The following is a 14367-nucleotide window of genomic DNA, read 5'->3' as shown; positions in this document are numbered from 1 at the left end:
ATCCAGACGCCTAAAGGGAAAAGAGGATGAAGGCCCCGGTTGCCTACAAGTGGGTGCAAAGAGGGAGCCAAAGATGGTCATAGAAACATATACTCATGGGATTAGAAGTCTCCTTAATAGTCATCTAGTGCTCCCCACCCCCGCCCCATCCCTGGGCCCAGACTTGAATCTTCAAACTGGACCAGCCCCAGCCAGACTGAAAGATGCGCTGCTCCTAAATGAGCCTTGGTTTCCCTCACTTCCAGATCTTTCTACATATAGTCTCCTCAGCCTACAGTTCCCCTCCTCTTCCCCTGATGCTTCTTGGGCCCATCTCCTTCTTGTCTTCTAAATCTCATTTCAGAAAATATTTAAGTAAGGTCTGTATTAGATACCCTTTAGAAATGTGTCCACAGCCACTGGAATTTCACACATGTAGCACTCACTACACGGATGTTTTCATCTCTGTCTCCCTCCCTAGACTGTGAACTACATGAGGACAGGGATTGGCTCTATTATGCTGATCTAGCAGTACCTCCAACAGGACCTAGCACAACAAAGGCATTACAAAATATGAATGGGGGCGCCTGGGTGGCTCAGGCAGTTAAGCATCCAACTCGATTTCAACTCGTGTCATGATCATGAGATTGAGCCCCGCATTGGGTTCTGTGCTGACTGCACAGAACCTGCTTGGGATTCTTTTTCTCTGCAACACCCCCCCCTCTCTCTCTATCTCTCAAATAAATAAATAAATTTAAAAAATGTAAAGGAAAGAATGAATTAATGAATGAATTGCTACATCTTGAGCCCTGGCAAAGTATTTGCATTCATAAACATTATCATTGCACCAGACTTATGAAGAAGAAAAAACTTGTTAGGTTTATAAGAAGTAATATTTTAATTCCCATTTTATGGATGAGGAAAAAAAATCCTCTGAAAGAAGAGAAAAAAAACGCTATATATATTTAGAATATATATGGGCCATTCATTGTGCTAGGTACTCTCAAAACTTTTACATTTTTATCCTCGTACCTGACCTGTGAAGAGTTCATCACATTTTTAAAATTTATGTTGGGGCGCCTGGGGGGTGCAGTCAGTTAAGCATCCAACTTTGGCTCAGGTCATGATCTCCCAGTTCCTGAATTTGAGCCCCACGTTGGGATCTGTGCTGACAGCTCAGAGCCTGGAGCCTGCTTCAGATCCTGTCTCCTTATCTCTCTTCCCCTCCCCCACTCGCGCTCTGTCTCACTCTCTCTCAAAAGTAGGTAAAAACTTAAAAAAAGAAATGAATGTATGTTGTCAATTTACACATTCGTTTCAGCGTACAGTTCTATGGGTCCTGACAAATGCATCGGGTTATACTGCTGCCACCTCCATTGCGATACAGAACTGTTCCACGGCCCTCCACATGCTGCCTTTTGTAGCCATGCCCTCCCCACCGCACCCCCCTCCAGCTCCCTGCCAAGCCCGGCTGTGTTCTCCATCATTGTAGTTTGCTTAAAATCCGAGAATTGAAGCAACTCACTCAAAGTGAGCAGCTAGTGGGCAATTAGGTTTTGTCTTTGAGCCCAGGATTCTGATTCCCTGTGAGGGTGGAAAGTGAAAGCTCAGCTCCAAGGAAAACAGCTGTGCTATTCCCTGGCCCACCTCCCACCTCCACCGACAGGGCCCTGTCCTTGGTCCATGTTCCACGGAGGCAGGGCAAACATGGCCTCATTACAGAAGGCAGAAATCTGATAAAGCTCCACCTCTGATCATTCAGTAGGTTCTGAGGGAAGACTGTGTTCCTACCCAATGGAATGATCTGAAAACCATTATGATCAGCAGGCTGCTTAGCCGACTGTGGTGTAAGAGATTGGTCTTTTTCCAGTTCCCTCACTTATCTCCAAGACAAGAGGGTTCTGAGGGAAGGTCACTGCTAAACATTTACCTCCCCACCAAGGCCCCAGGGCCCTTTTCCAGACATGGATTGGACTGCAGGTGAGCCTTGCTTGCACAAGGTGGGTGCCGCTGCTAATTGGGCTGATGTAATTAACTGTCGCGGTTGTGCCCCTGGGAAGCCAGCCACGGTCTCAGCTTGAGCGGCCTCCCTGGGCCAGCCTGCGGCGTGGGCACGAATCTTGCGGGAGCTCTGAATGCAAACAGGTTTAGAGGCGGCTTCAAAAGCGGAGAGCTGGACTACAGCTGGGAGAGGGCCATTTCCCTGGGGGACGCTGGCTTCATGGGACCTAAGGGATCGAGAAATCATTTCATGTTCATCCTGCTTTTAATCAGGGTGGCAGGATATTGGTGCCACTTTTGTCTAAAGATAATCTCTTTTCTAAATAATAATAGAACAAGTACTTGTTTTGGGCTGAAGTAAGATAAGTGAGTTCTGATCTGCCCTGACAGATACAGGAAATAGCTGTGGGCCTCCAGCATTTAACCCAGCCCCCCCCCCCCCAACTGCTTCCCTTCAGTCTGGGACCCCGCCCCTGCCTTTCTTTCCTCCCTGGATACCTTAGGAAATAATTTGTAATTTACTAGGGCTCCTGCTCTCCCTCAGGCTGCAAGCCTGTGCTGCAAAACGCCATCCATCTCTGCCACCCAGTGAAGCTGGATCTGCTCCTGAGGGCTTTGGAGATAAGTAGCCCTGGTGCTTTAGGTGTGGAAGCCTCCAGAGACCCCAGCCTTTGCACCCTGTGTTCTCTGCTGACAGGCTCCAGCAGCAACAGACCAAAACCCTAGGCTCACACACAAAACCAGGGACAGCAAGTAATGGAAGGAAGTTCACGGGCTATGAAAACCCCACCTTCTGGCCAAGTTACCTGCTGGCTGGGTGATCTTGGAAGAGTTGCTCACCTTCTCTATGAACATCATCTTCCTCCCCTGTGCAACAGTATAAGTGAAACTGATCCTTGTAGGGCTGTAGACAGAATAGTGCATGTCAAGTGCATACAGAACATGCTGGATAGTAGTAATTATAATCACCCCCATCATCATCATCACTGTTCCTACACAGAGTTTGGTTTAAAACAACGGTGTTTGGGTATTTTTGTAAATTATATACTTGATGTGTTCTCGGTCTTTTGCTACCAATCCGCAATATGATACAACATGAAGAACGTCCCAGCTAACGCCTGGCCTTTATTACTGAATGGAACTTCTGCCCTGAGAGCCTGTTGCGTTTCACCTTAAACTTGGATGTACACCAAGTAGTAGATGGAAAAGTTTTCTCTCTCCCTGAGCCCAGAGCCCAGAGCCCGGGACTAAGCCAACACTGCCAGGCTTGGCCCTCTGCTTCCACATCCTACCCTGGTTCTTCTGCGCCCCCACCCCACCACTACCCCAACCTCAGAATCAAAGCTCCTCCTAAATAGGATGCAACTTCTAGCCAAAATAAATACTTGGTGAAAGAAAAAAAAAAATCTCAAGAGATCACAGACCAGCAATGAAAAGAAGAGAATGGGAATCCTCTTCTTTTCCTACATCTGCCACTTTCCCAGTCTGGAGACCTATGCACCGAAGTTGGGCGACACTCCTCTGACTGAGAGTGGACATCCTCCTATCTCCTTAACACTTTGCTTATTTCAGGGGGTGTTCCTTTGCAATGATGTCTGGGCATCAGAGGAGAGGGTGTGAGCCCCACAGAATACGGGGGTTCAAGACATGAGATGTCAGGTCATTTGAATGCAGAAAACTACCTTTAACACTAGAGGTATTAGTGCGGGGCTAATGATGTCATGATCCATTCATTGGCTATTTCCTGGATCAAAATGATAGCTGATACCCTCCTTTCACTTTCTTTTGAGGTACCTCCTGCCTCCTCTTTTTAGATCTAAAAATTTGGGACCAAATGAAAAAAAGACGTGGATCAGGTAAATAATTAATCCATAAAACAACCCCCTAATTCATAGGTTCCCTGGTAACATGTCTAAAGTTAAAAGTGAATTTAGCTTGTGTCTTTGTCCATTGAATATATATGAACTTTCCATCACACTAATATTCAGAATTTAAAGATCAACTTTCCAGGATGCCTGGGTGGCTTAATTGGTGAAGTGTCCAACTTTTGGTATCAGCTCAGGTCATGACCTCAGATCAGTTCATGAGATTAAGCCCTGCATCAGGCTCTGTGCTGATAGCTCAGAGCCTGCTTAGGATTCTCTCTCCCTCTCTCTCTCTGCCCCTCCCTCCCTCCCTCTCTCTCTCTCAAAATAAATAAACATTAAAAAAATAAAAATCAGCTTTCATCTTAGGGCTTTGAGCTAGTACTGACATTGGCTTTGAAATCTCTTATCTTCTTTGGAGAGAAAAACTGAGGATCAAAAGAAATTTTCAGATGTAGCCAGTATCACAGTAAATAATCACATGACTTAATCTTTCCATTCTTAAACTACTCTTCCAGGGACCTTACAGGCTTAGTTCCTCACCCATAAAATGAAGGTTATAATTATCCATTTTCTATGCTATGAAGAAATATGCCAAAAATATCTAAAGTAGAAATCTCTAAATTCAACAGTAGTTTTTTATTTTATTTTATTTTATTTTATTTTATTTTATTTTATTTTATTTTATTTTATTTTATTTTATTTTATTTTAGAGAGAGAGAGTAGGGGAAAGGGGCAAAGGGAGAGAGAATCTTAAGCAGGTTCCATGCTCAGTGCAGAGCCTGACTCGAGGCTCAATCCTACAACCCTGGGATCATGACCTGAGCCAAAATCAAGAGTCAGATACTGAAACAACTGGGCCAACTCGGCTTCCATCAGTAGTTTTTTTTAAATGGTGGGATTATAAGTAAACTTATTTTTTGTTTTTGTTTTTTTCATGTTTTGCAGTTTTTAGCACAAAACAACGTATTTTTTTAACTTTATTTTGACAAAGAGAGAGAGAAAGAGAGAGAGAGCATGAGCAAGGGAGGGACAGAGAGAGAGAGAGAGAGAGGGAGAGAGAATCATAAGCAGGCTCCTCACTGCCAGCACAGAGCCTGACTCAAGGCTTGAACTCACCAACCATGAGATCATGACCTGAGCTGAGGTCCAGAGTCAGACACTTAACTGACTGAGCCACCCAGACACTCCAAACAACTTATTAATTTTATGCTAAAGAGATATTAGTTAAACATCATATTTCATAAGGCTGTATAATGCATAAGAGTTGTGCTATAACAATAGTTACGTTATTCAGTTATTACTCAGCTTCTCTACCATTTTATAGATTCTTAGGCCTTGCGGTACCCTTTTCCTGGGGAGTAGTCCCAAGCAAAGAATCTAGGGGACTCAGAGGCTACTCAGTGAAACATCCTGTACCCTTCTAGCCATTTAAAGACAAAGTCATTTAACCTGTGTATCCCTGTACCAATGCAGAATGTAGCCAAGCTCAGTCATAGACTCACATCACTCTGTTCCATGTTCCTGAGGTTCAGGCCCGGCCAAATGAAGAGAGTTCCTGGGTGAGGACACCCAGGGTGGGAAACAGAGCACTGAGTCATTCCATTCTCACCACATGTTAACTGCGAGGCCTCAGCCCACCCATTAGCCTCAGGCAAAGTCTGTTGGCCACTGTTTCTCCATCTGTGGGCCCCAATGCTGACCAATCGTCCCCTCTGGCACCTTATAAGGGAAAGCTAATTAGAAAACTCACCTTGTAAGAATGCTGCAGAAAGACCTTTCACACGGAGTAGAACCACAGTGCCCAGAGGCATTGTGACTCAGTGGTAGAGCTGACTTCCAACACCCAGGTCTGATCACTCTCCAGCCAAAAAAATAAAGGGAAGATGTATCTGGCAAAGGCCAGGCCAATTCCCACGGGACCAGCCACAAAAATAGTGCACGGGAGTGGCAGGTCCTCAAAGTGCTCAAGAAAGTACTAGTTACATGTACAGTGACAGAAAGAGAAGGGAAGAGATCAATCAGCTCATTTACTCATTTGTTTATTTTATTAGTGTATATTGTCTGCCCCTAATGTATCAAGGGCTGTGTTATTTGTTTTGGGGAAAACAGAGATGAATCAGATAGCCCTAGCCCTCAGGTCTAGTTAGAGGGAAAGATAGACCATAAAATAGTAAAATGCCTTACAATTTTAGAAATGAAAATATATACAAAAGTCATGGAATTACAACATCAGAGGAGGTTTAGGCTGAGAGCAAAAAGGAAAACTTCACATGGGAGTTAAAGCTGAATTGGGTCTTAACAGAATGACTATAAGTTCACCACACACTGAAAAGCATACCAGAAAGACAAATGTGCATAAATAGATAGGAACAACAAAGACAGAGTACATGATCCAGCTTTTGAAAGTTACTACTGTTTCCTAAATAGTCTATAGCACTCCATAGCCATCTCATTCTCTAAAATTGTCATGGAAGTTTCTCTGCACCTAAACCCCACCGGAAGAGTGGTATTCGTAAAGTAGTCCAGTGAACTGAGAGAAACAAAGGGGGGGAAAAGTAGGAGTTGAACAATATGAGGTCCCCCCCCCAAAAACTCCATCCATATCCTTTCAGTCAAGGCTCTAGAATGCTCTTTCTTCAAGGCTGTCAGAAGCCTAGCCTAAGCTGGCTTTGGGTGATTCTTCCACTCCATCTGCCAACTTAATTATTTGGTAGAGTTTTACACTACGCTGGCTGGGAACCACTCAACAGCCATCTGTGTGTTTGTGTGTTTTTTAATGTTGTTATCCTTTGTGTTTTATCTTTTGTTTTTGTTTTTCTTATTTCCCCACTTACTCTGGCCTTGCGTATGTAAGGAGGTGTAAACTTTCCTGTTTGCCATCTTGGGAGATAGTTAAATGCTTGTCACTACTTTGTCTATATTCCCTCCATTCCATTTCTCTCTCTCCTGAGAATAACCATCTTGAGCAGAGTTGTGATCTCTTCTACTCATTCCTCATGATTCCCTCTTATTTTTTCAGCCTAAAGAGATAAAAAATAATAATAATAAGGTGCAGAAACAACTGCTGAGATGAAAAGGAGCTAGATACTTGGGAGACCACAATGCCCTCCCTTTTCTCTGAGGCAGATATGAGCAGAGAGGTAGAGTCATCATATTAACACATTCTTCTGGGCATGGACCCATTGCTGCCCATGACTCAGTAGATGGTGGGGACTCTGAAGTCATCCTCCTAAATGATTACTTTATTGCCTAGAGAAAGTAGAACTTTATAAAGGTCAAAGTAGGCGTTGATGCTTTTCCAGAGTATTCTTCTCCAGTATCTTGGTGCCTTTTCCAAGATCACAAGCTTTGAGGCATAGCCCATGGAGGCCAACATCAACTTTGGCTCTTAGATTAGAACAGGCCCACATACACGTTTATTCACTATTTTATTTTATTTTTTTTTAATGTTTATTTATTTTTGGAGAGAGAGACAGAGTGGGGGAGGGGCAGAAAGAGAGGGAGACACAGAATCTGAAGCAGGCTCCAGGCTCTAAGCTGTCAGCACAGAGCCTGATGTGGGGCTCGAACCCATGAGCTGTGAGATCATGACCTGAGCCAAAGTCGGACGCTTAACTGACTGAGCCCCCCAGGCACCCCTTTGGTGTTTTAAATGAACAGAAAGATACCTTGGCTTCCAATTCCTTTCTCTTGTTCTCAGTGACAATAGCATATCCATCTTTCTGAAAACACTATTCTGATAACATCATTTTTCTGTTTCAAAATCTCCATTAGCTTTCTTCTGCCTTTACACTTGGCCTTAGTCAAAAGGCCGAGAAGTGATAGCCTTCTTCTGCCTTTAAGACAAAATCCAAGCTATATAGTCATGCACTTCATGTCCCTAGGTTCTCAGGTAACTCTGCAACTTTGTGTCTCCATATTCCCAGCCACATACCCAACCCACCCAGCCACAATAAAGGCTTGACGATCCTCGACACACGCACCTGCCTGCCTCATGGAGGCTGTGACTCACTGTTCTTTTCTGCTTGAATTGCATTTCCTTTGAATCTCCAAGAAAGAAAAGAAAACAACACAAATTGGGACTGTAACTGCTGGCTCATCCTCCTTGACTCTCCCTAATTCAACATAACTGCACTCTCATTCCTAGGACACAAGTAATATTTTACCTGTATTTCCCATTTTATCTGTATTAGAATTTCTCTCTCTCAGTACCATTAAAATTTTCCCCTGTCAGAAGAGAAGTAATTTGGAGGCTGGGGGACTTTTGTCTGTTTGCTTTAATGCTATATCCCAAGCACCTAGAACAGTATCTGGCAAGTGACGGATGCTCAATCAGTAAGTATTGACAGAGCACCTCTGTGATGCTAGATACTGCTAGCTGTCTATGTGTATACCTACACTTTTCCACTGACTGTGTGTTCCATGAAGGCATGAAGGCCATGGTTTATTCATCTCTGATGTACTTAGCATAAGGCCTGGCACACACTAAGAAGTTGGTAAACATTTGTTCGGCAAATGACATCCTGAATGAAGGCATATCTTTATAACCAGCTAGCTCCACCCATTATCTTTTTAGTTCTTAAGTAACTACTTTCTTTCTGCCTCTATTCTTCAGATTTCCGTGACAAGGCTCTTTATTGCCCTTGAATTACAAAAACCAACAATGGACATTTGTCATACCTTTGTTGCGGCAAATACTTATCAGAACTTTACCCATATTGTGAGTATCCCTGTCATTGTTTCCTATAGAGTTCAGAGGAAAGTCAGTGGTGAAGTGGGGAGATTGGGAAAGAACTAAATTGAAATGAGTGATGACAAATGTAAAGAAAAATCCCACACTCATTTCCCCCACTAACTTCACTCTCTAATCCTTTTATTTCTGTAGTAGATACATATAATCACTTATAATTTGTGCTATTTGAATAACTTGAATACCTACTGGAAAACTTGCTATTTTATTGTAGAGGATTAGCTTTGAAACAAGGATTTTGCTGATTGGCCCATTTTTATAATACTCTGAAATTAGGATATTTTTCACATTTATAATAATTCTAAGTTATTGTGACTCATACAATATCAGGTGATGTCCATTAGGACAGAGTCCAGATTTATTCACCTTTGAGTCCCCATTAGCTAACCCAGTTCTAGGCATAGAATGAGGTCTAAATGTACTTAATTATAATATGATAAATCATTCAGTTGGTCAATTGACTGAATGAATATCTATTAATGTATTACTCTACGTCACACATTTTGCTGCATTCTGGAGTAATCCAAAACAAGCATGAGAGTTAATTTCCTGAGTTATTCACAGGCTAGTGGATAAACACATCCACAATGAGTTGCAAACTACTCAAAATAATTTTGTGGTATAGTCACAACTGCAGTTTCAAATTTATCATACTTTTATCAAATCATCATACTTTTATCCCCAGTTTGCTGTGAACAGTGCTCTGACAGCATCTGGCTAGGATGAATAAGATGGAAAGATTCTGGAGCCAGGGAGATCTAACTGTGTCTATGCAGTAATCTGAGGGAGAGGTAGCGATGATATAATTAAGTTTTTTCCAGGGGGAGTACAGAGGAAAGAATGTGTCTGGGAAATATCATGGAGGAGACATTGTCAAAATTTGGCAACCACTTAAATTAAAAATGCATATACAGCCTGGAAAACTGTAGGAGCATTAACAGAAGAGCAAGAGGTGGAAAAAAGTCAGGGTGGGAGAAGATTCGGGTTAGGCATCCTGAGCGTTGTTTTACACTTTCATTTACTTATTTATTTTAGTGCTAACAGAAATTCTAGATGTCTACCAGGGAGTTTAAATTGTGGGAGTAGAAATAAGGAGAAATTAAAATACTAAAGACAGGGATTTAGAAGTTACTTGTGTATTGCACAAGAGCTGTTATCTTCCTAATAGATGCATATTTGGTCAAAGCTATGAAACTAAGTAAGCATCTCTTTTTCAAAAGTGTAGAAAGAGAAGAATAAAAAGATTAAAGACAAAAGCTTGTGTTAAAAATTACTTTCATGGAGAAAAAACAAAAATAATGTCAGAGAAGAAGAGATTAACAGAGATGATGGAGAATGAGGAGTGTGTCTTAGAAGCAAGGGAAGAAGGAGAAACCCAGACTTGGTGAAGACAGAAGGTATGCATGTCAGTCCATGAAGGTGGGTTTGGAACTATTCAAGGGTGACTGACTTTGATTCTACACCACCCCAGATCTGGATCCTAAAACTTCAATATTACAATCACCCAAATCCAAATAGTTGAAAGTTGAGATTGGTCTGGTCATCCTTAAGCAGAATCATCATGCTTAAGAACCATTATCCTGCATGGTAATCTGATGTTTGCATAGTTTTAAAGTATTATTTATGAGCACTTTCACATACATTTTCCCATGTAAATCCTAAAACAGGTGGTTCAGATAGATCTTTTAATCTCCATTTTCTCAGGTGAGAAGATAGGAAGTCAGAAAACTTAAATTAGTAATAACAACAAAGAGTAAGCCACAGATCTTCTGACATTATCCAAAGTTCTTGTTCTACATGGCACTAACTTCACCTTGCACGAAAGGGGCCATAGGGTTCTGAAGACAAGTGTCATTCTATTTCAGATCCTGACACACCGGGGCCTCTTTAGGAGACAAGATGAAAGGATAATATTCCAAATGGAGAGAGAAACTCCTTGGGCATCTGGATGTCTTGATAGTGATAATAATCAGCTCATTTGGAACAGTTTTATTGTTTAGAAAGTGGCTTCCTCACTTTAGCATGACAGTCAAGGCTCCCAATACCTTACTGAATCAGAATTGCTGGGTCCATTTTACAGATGAGGAAAATGAGACTCAGAGACAATATGTAAACTACTAACAGTTATGTAGCTGGATTAAGACTATACTCAATGTCAGCTCTTCACATTCTTAGTAAGGAATTAAATTTTAAGAGAATATGGAAAAGAAAGTGGCCATTTTGTGATGCTGCAATGAAAATTAATGGTGGTGGTGGTGGTGATAGAGGGGGTTGGGGATGTTTGCAAGCTTCCAGAACAGCAAGGGTGGTGGATTGTAAAATTGATGCTCTGGTGGGGGTGAACACAAAGGAGGTTGAAGCAATGCTGCAAGTCCTAGTGGTCTTTGAAACTCTCAGAAGGCTGACCACATTCTCCTGCCAGGTCATTCTGGTTGGACACGCTCCTTCAGTCACATGGTGCTTCTTTTTAATTTCAAGATAGGGTTGGGGATTATGTGTTGATCTCTATCAGAAACAAACCATTCCCTCCTTTAAACTTAAATGAATCTTTTATGAGGTAAAGGACCTTATCTAGGCTGGTGCCTGAATAATTTAATGGTTTTCTGAACTAATTGTACCCAGAGGCATGTACATTGAATAAATTAAGTGAGATAAGCTATCCTTATCCTCGTGTTGGTAACACATTTCTTCTTACCGCCATCTTCTATTGCTGTCATCATTCTAGAAAAGTGACTCAGTCTCACCTGAAGGGAAATGGAACTGAGCAGTTGGTAAGGCTGATGACATGTGGTTTGTGACTAAGCGTTCCCAGAAATGAAGGGTTGATCTTCTCCCCTATGGCAATATACAGTATGGCAGCTGTTTTCCTAAGACTCCACTGACTTGGTTGCCAATTTCCTTAATCCAACTTCAGTCAGTACCTAAAACTATGAGAAAAGACAATGAGAAAATGGGCTGTTTGGCAGCTGTGCCCGTGCCCATCATAAAACATCGCTGATTTGTGGTAAGAATGGAGTTGGTCCCAAGAATCCAATGAATTGATTTTATAGCAGTAATTTATCAATGCTTGATAATTTCTAATGAATTTGAACCGTGCAAGAAGGTAAAAATGCAAGATTGATCTAATCTACTCTCCTTGATCTTGGCTGCACTTTGAAACCACCTAGGGACTTTTTAAAAATTGCTAATGCCTACATGCCAGAAACTGAAAGATTTCCCAGGTTGAAGCAGAGTTTGAGAACTAATTCAATGAATAACCTTTCATTGTAGGAATTGGTCTTCAAAGCTTTTTCACTTCTATTATCCAATCTCATTGCCATAACTGCTGTGTGCACTGGTCCAGGTAGATGATTCCCTTCATTTTACTGAAGGTATCAAGGTCACACAGCTAGTCTGCAGCCAACATCCTCTTTTTAAGTGGACACCTTATTCTATTTAAGCTAATGCTCTCCCTGCGGTGAATGATGGACAGCAGTTAGACAGTGGTGTCCATGCTTAAAAGGACATGATTATGCGAAAGTTAATCTTTGTGGGTGAATGCTCGAACTCTGAAGCCTTTTTCCTACTTTGTCAAACATTCCGTATTAAAAATAAATCTAGCAGAGAACTGTTTCTAATGAGTACCTGCATTAAATCCATCTGGAGATCTTGTTAAAATGCAGATTCTAAACCCAAACCCAAGAGAATCTGATATGGTCAATCAGAAATGGTACATTTGAATCTGCATTTCAGAGCTCTTTAAGGTGATTCTTATGCCCATTGAAGCTAGAGAAGCATCGCATAGTGTAATTTTCAAAGTGCTGTCCATCGTCAGATTGGCAATGTAGTGACTTCTTGCACTGAGACTTGGAATACGATTCAGCAATCTGTTAAAGCTTTTCTACCAGTTCTGTTGTAAAGCAAGAACCTACAACACTCCTGAAAGTATGGCAGTTGAGGCATTAGAAATATTCCCCCTAGAATTTCAATATGTCTGAGGATCAGCTAGACAAACTTGGTAAAAACCAGAACTGCCTCAAAACTATAAGTCTTTACGTTGATATACAAGTACTGGTTCTGTATAGTCAAGAAATGCTCTATGCTTCTTATGAAAAACCATTATTGGTGTTTTCTATTTAATATAGAACAATACCATAGCAAATCACAAGATAATAGTGAAAAAAAAACATCGATTGAATTTTATCGTCAGAGGAAGGGAGCCATGTTTCTACCATTAATTACCCATGTGACTTTGGGTAAGTCACTTCTCTGATCTCAGTTTTTCATTTCTAAAGTGGGATTAATTATCACACCAATGAAACAAGGTTATTGTAAGTTTCTAACAATATGCTCAGTAGAAAAGGGCATTGTAAATTCATTCTGTACAATTAATTCTGTGCAAATATGATTATTTTATAATAGAGACAGTGGAGTCTTCTTTGGTGGCCTTGGAGAGTTAGAGATTTGCTTCCCAGTGGGTTTGTTTTCCTTTCTCTCTCTCTTTCTTTCTTTCTTTTTTTCTTTCTTTCAAGACAGATGTGAATTTTGAGAGAAAATCCTTTTGATACTTTTTAACAATATGGTAGAATCTGGAAAAACGTTGGCTATATATTTAACTTGAGACCAGCATGATATATTTTATTGTAGTTAGTCTGAATTTCTTTACTAACACATAATGAAATATCATATAGTCCCTTGACAGTCATGTTTTCAAAGAATGTTTACAGATATACTCAAGGCGATTAATGGAAAAAAGCAGCATACAAATTGTATATGTAGTATTATGCCGATATTAGAAGATACATGAAATAAGAAATCAAATATTTTTGAGCATCTACCATACAAAATAGTGAAAATTTCTCCCAGTCTTTGTTCATAAACATAACTGTTGTATGAAAAATATTCTATTCTACAATAATACTGCATTTTGACCAACATCTCCTTAGTAACTATTTTGATTACTAGCATTTGTTGTTGCTATAATTTTAGAGTAAGATTTCCAGAAAAATTTTAATACCTCCAAGGATAGATACTGAGTTCTTTGAGCCTACAGCTCACATTAAGTGATAAGCAATGCTATAAAATTAGCGTGTGTGTGATATATTATTTGATATTATAAAATTATAAAGTTATTTTATTCAATAGACTATACATATCTGTAAACACCCTAAGATGATGGAAAGAAAATCATTAGTTAAAAATGTAAGCCACTATGTTGAGATAGTGCCTAGAATTTAAAGAAGAGAGACAAAATGGTCCCAAGAGCATATGGAGAGAAAAGGACCCTCATGTTAACCAAGAAAGTGCAACTGGTAAAATCTAGATCTTAGCTTCTGGTTAGCACTTGTCACATCAATGCTTTAACTGAACTGAATGGACAAAAACTTTGATCAAGCTACTCCAAGCTACTTCTACTTTCATAGAAGATGGTTCTCTTTGAAACTCCTGTAGAAGCATACTTGTCCTTCTGCTTAGGAGCTGTGAGCCTCCCTGAACCAGTCTTGCCACCTAGAGAGAACTTTCTTTGTCAGTTTAAGGATGGAACTGGAGGGTATTATGCTAAGTGAAATAAGTCAATCAGAGAAAGACAGGTACCATATATTTTCACTCATATGTAGATCTTAAGAAACTTAACAGAAGACCATGGAGGAAGGGAAGGGGTAAAAAAAAAGTTACAGAGAGGGAGGGAGGCAAACCTTAAGAGACTCTTAAATACAAAGAACAAGATGGGGGGGTGGGGGAGAGTGGAAAGGGGGTGATGGGCATGGCGGAGGGCACTTGTTAAGATGA

At 40.8% G+C, this 14367-nt stretch overlaps 1 long non-coding RNA gene across 1 annotated transcript; it reads right to left on the bottom strand.

Annotated features, from left to right (window-relative positions):
- Positions 1-1835: 1835 nt before the first annotated feature.
- Positions 1836-5468, bottom strand: LOC147577360 (uncharacterized). The gene is made up of 3 exons (XR_015255808.1): positions 5351-5468; positions 2821-2884; positions 1836-2207 (listed from the first exon to the last, which is right to left on the bottom strand). It is a non-coding gene; the product is annotated as an uncharacterized LOC147577360 (long non-coding RNA).
- Between the last annotated feature and the right edge of the window lie 8899 nt (positions 5469-14367).

The sequence above is a fragment of the Puma concolor genome, chromosome C2 (assembly GCF_028749965.1).
Source record: "Puma concolor isolate L17-30 chromosome C2, mPumCon1.1.hap2, whole genome shotgun sequence".
NCBI lineage: Eukaryota > Metazoa > Chordata > Mammalia > Carnivora > Felidae > Puma > Puma concolor.
Note: the sequence above shows the minus strand (reverse complement) of the source record. Positions and strands in the feature narration are given on the sequence as shown.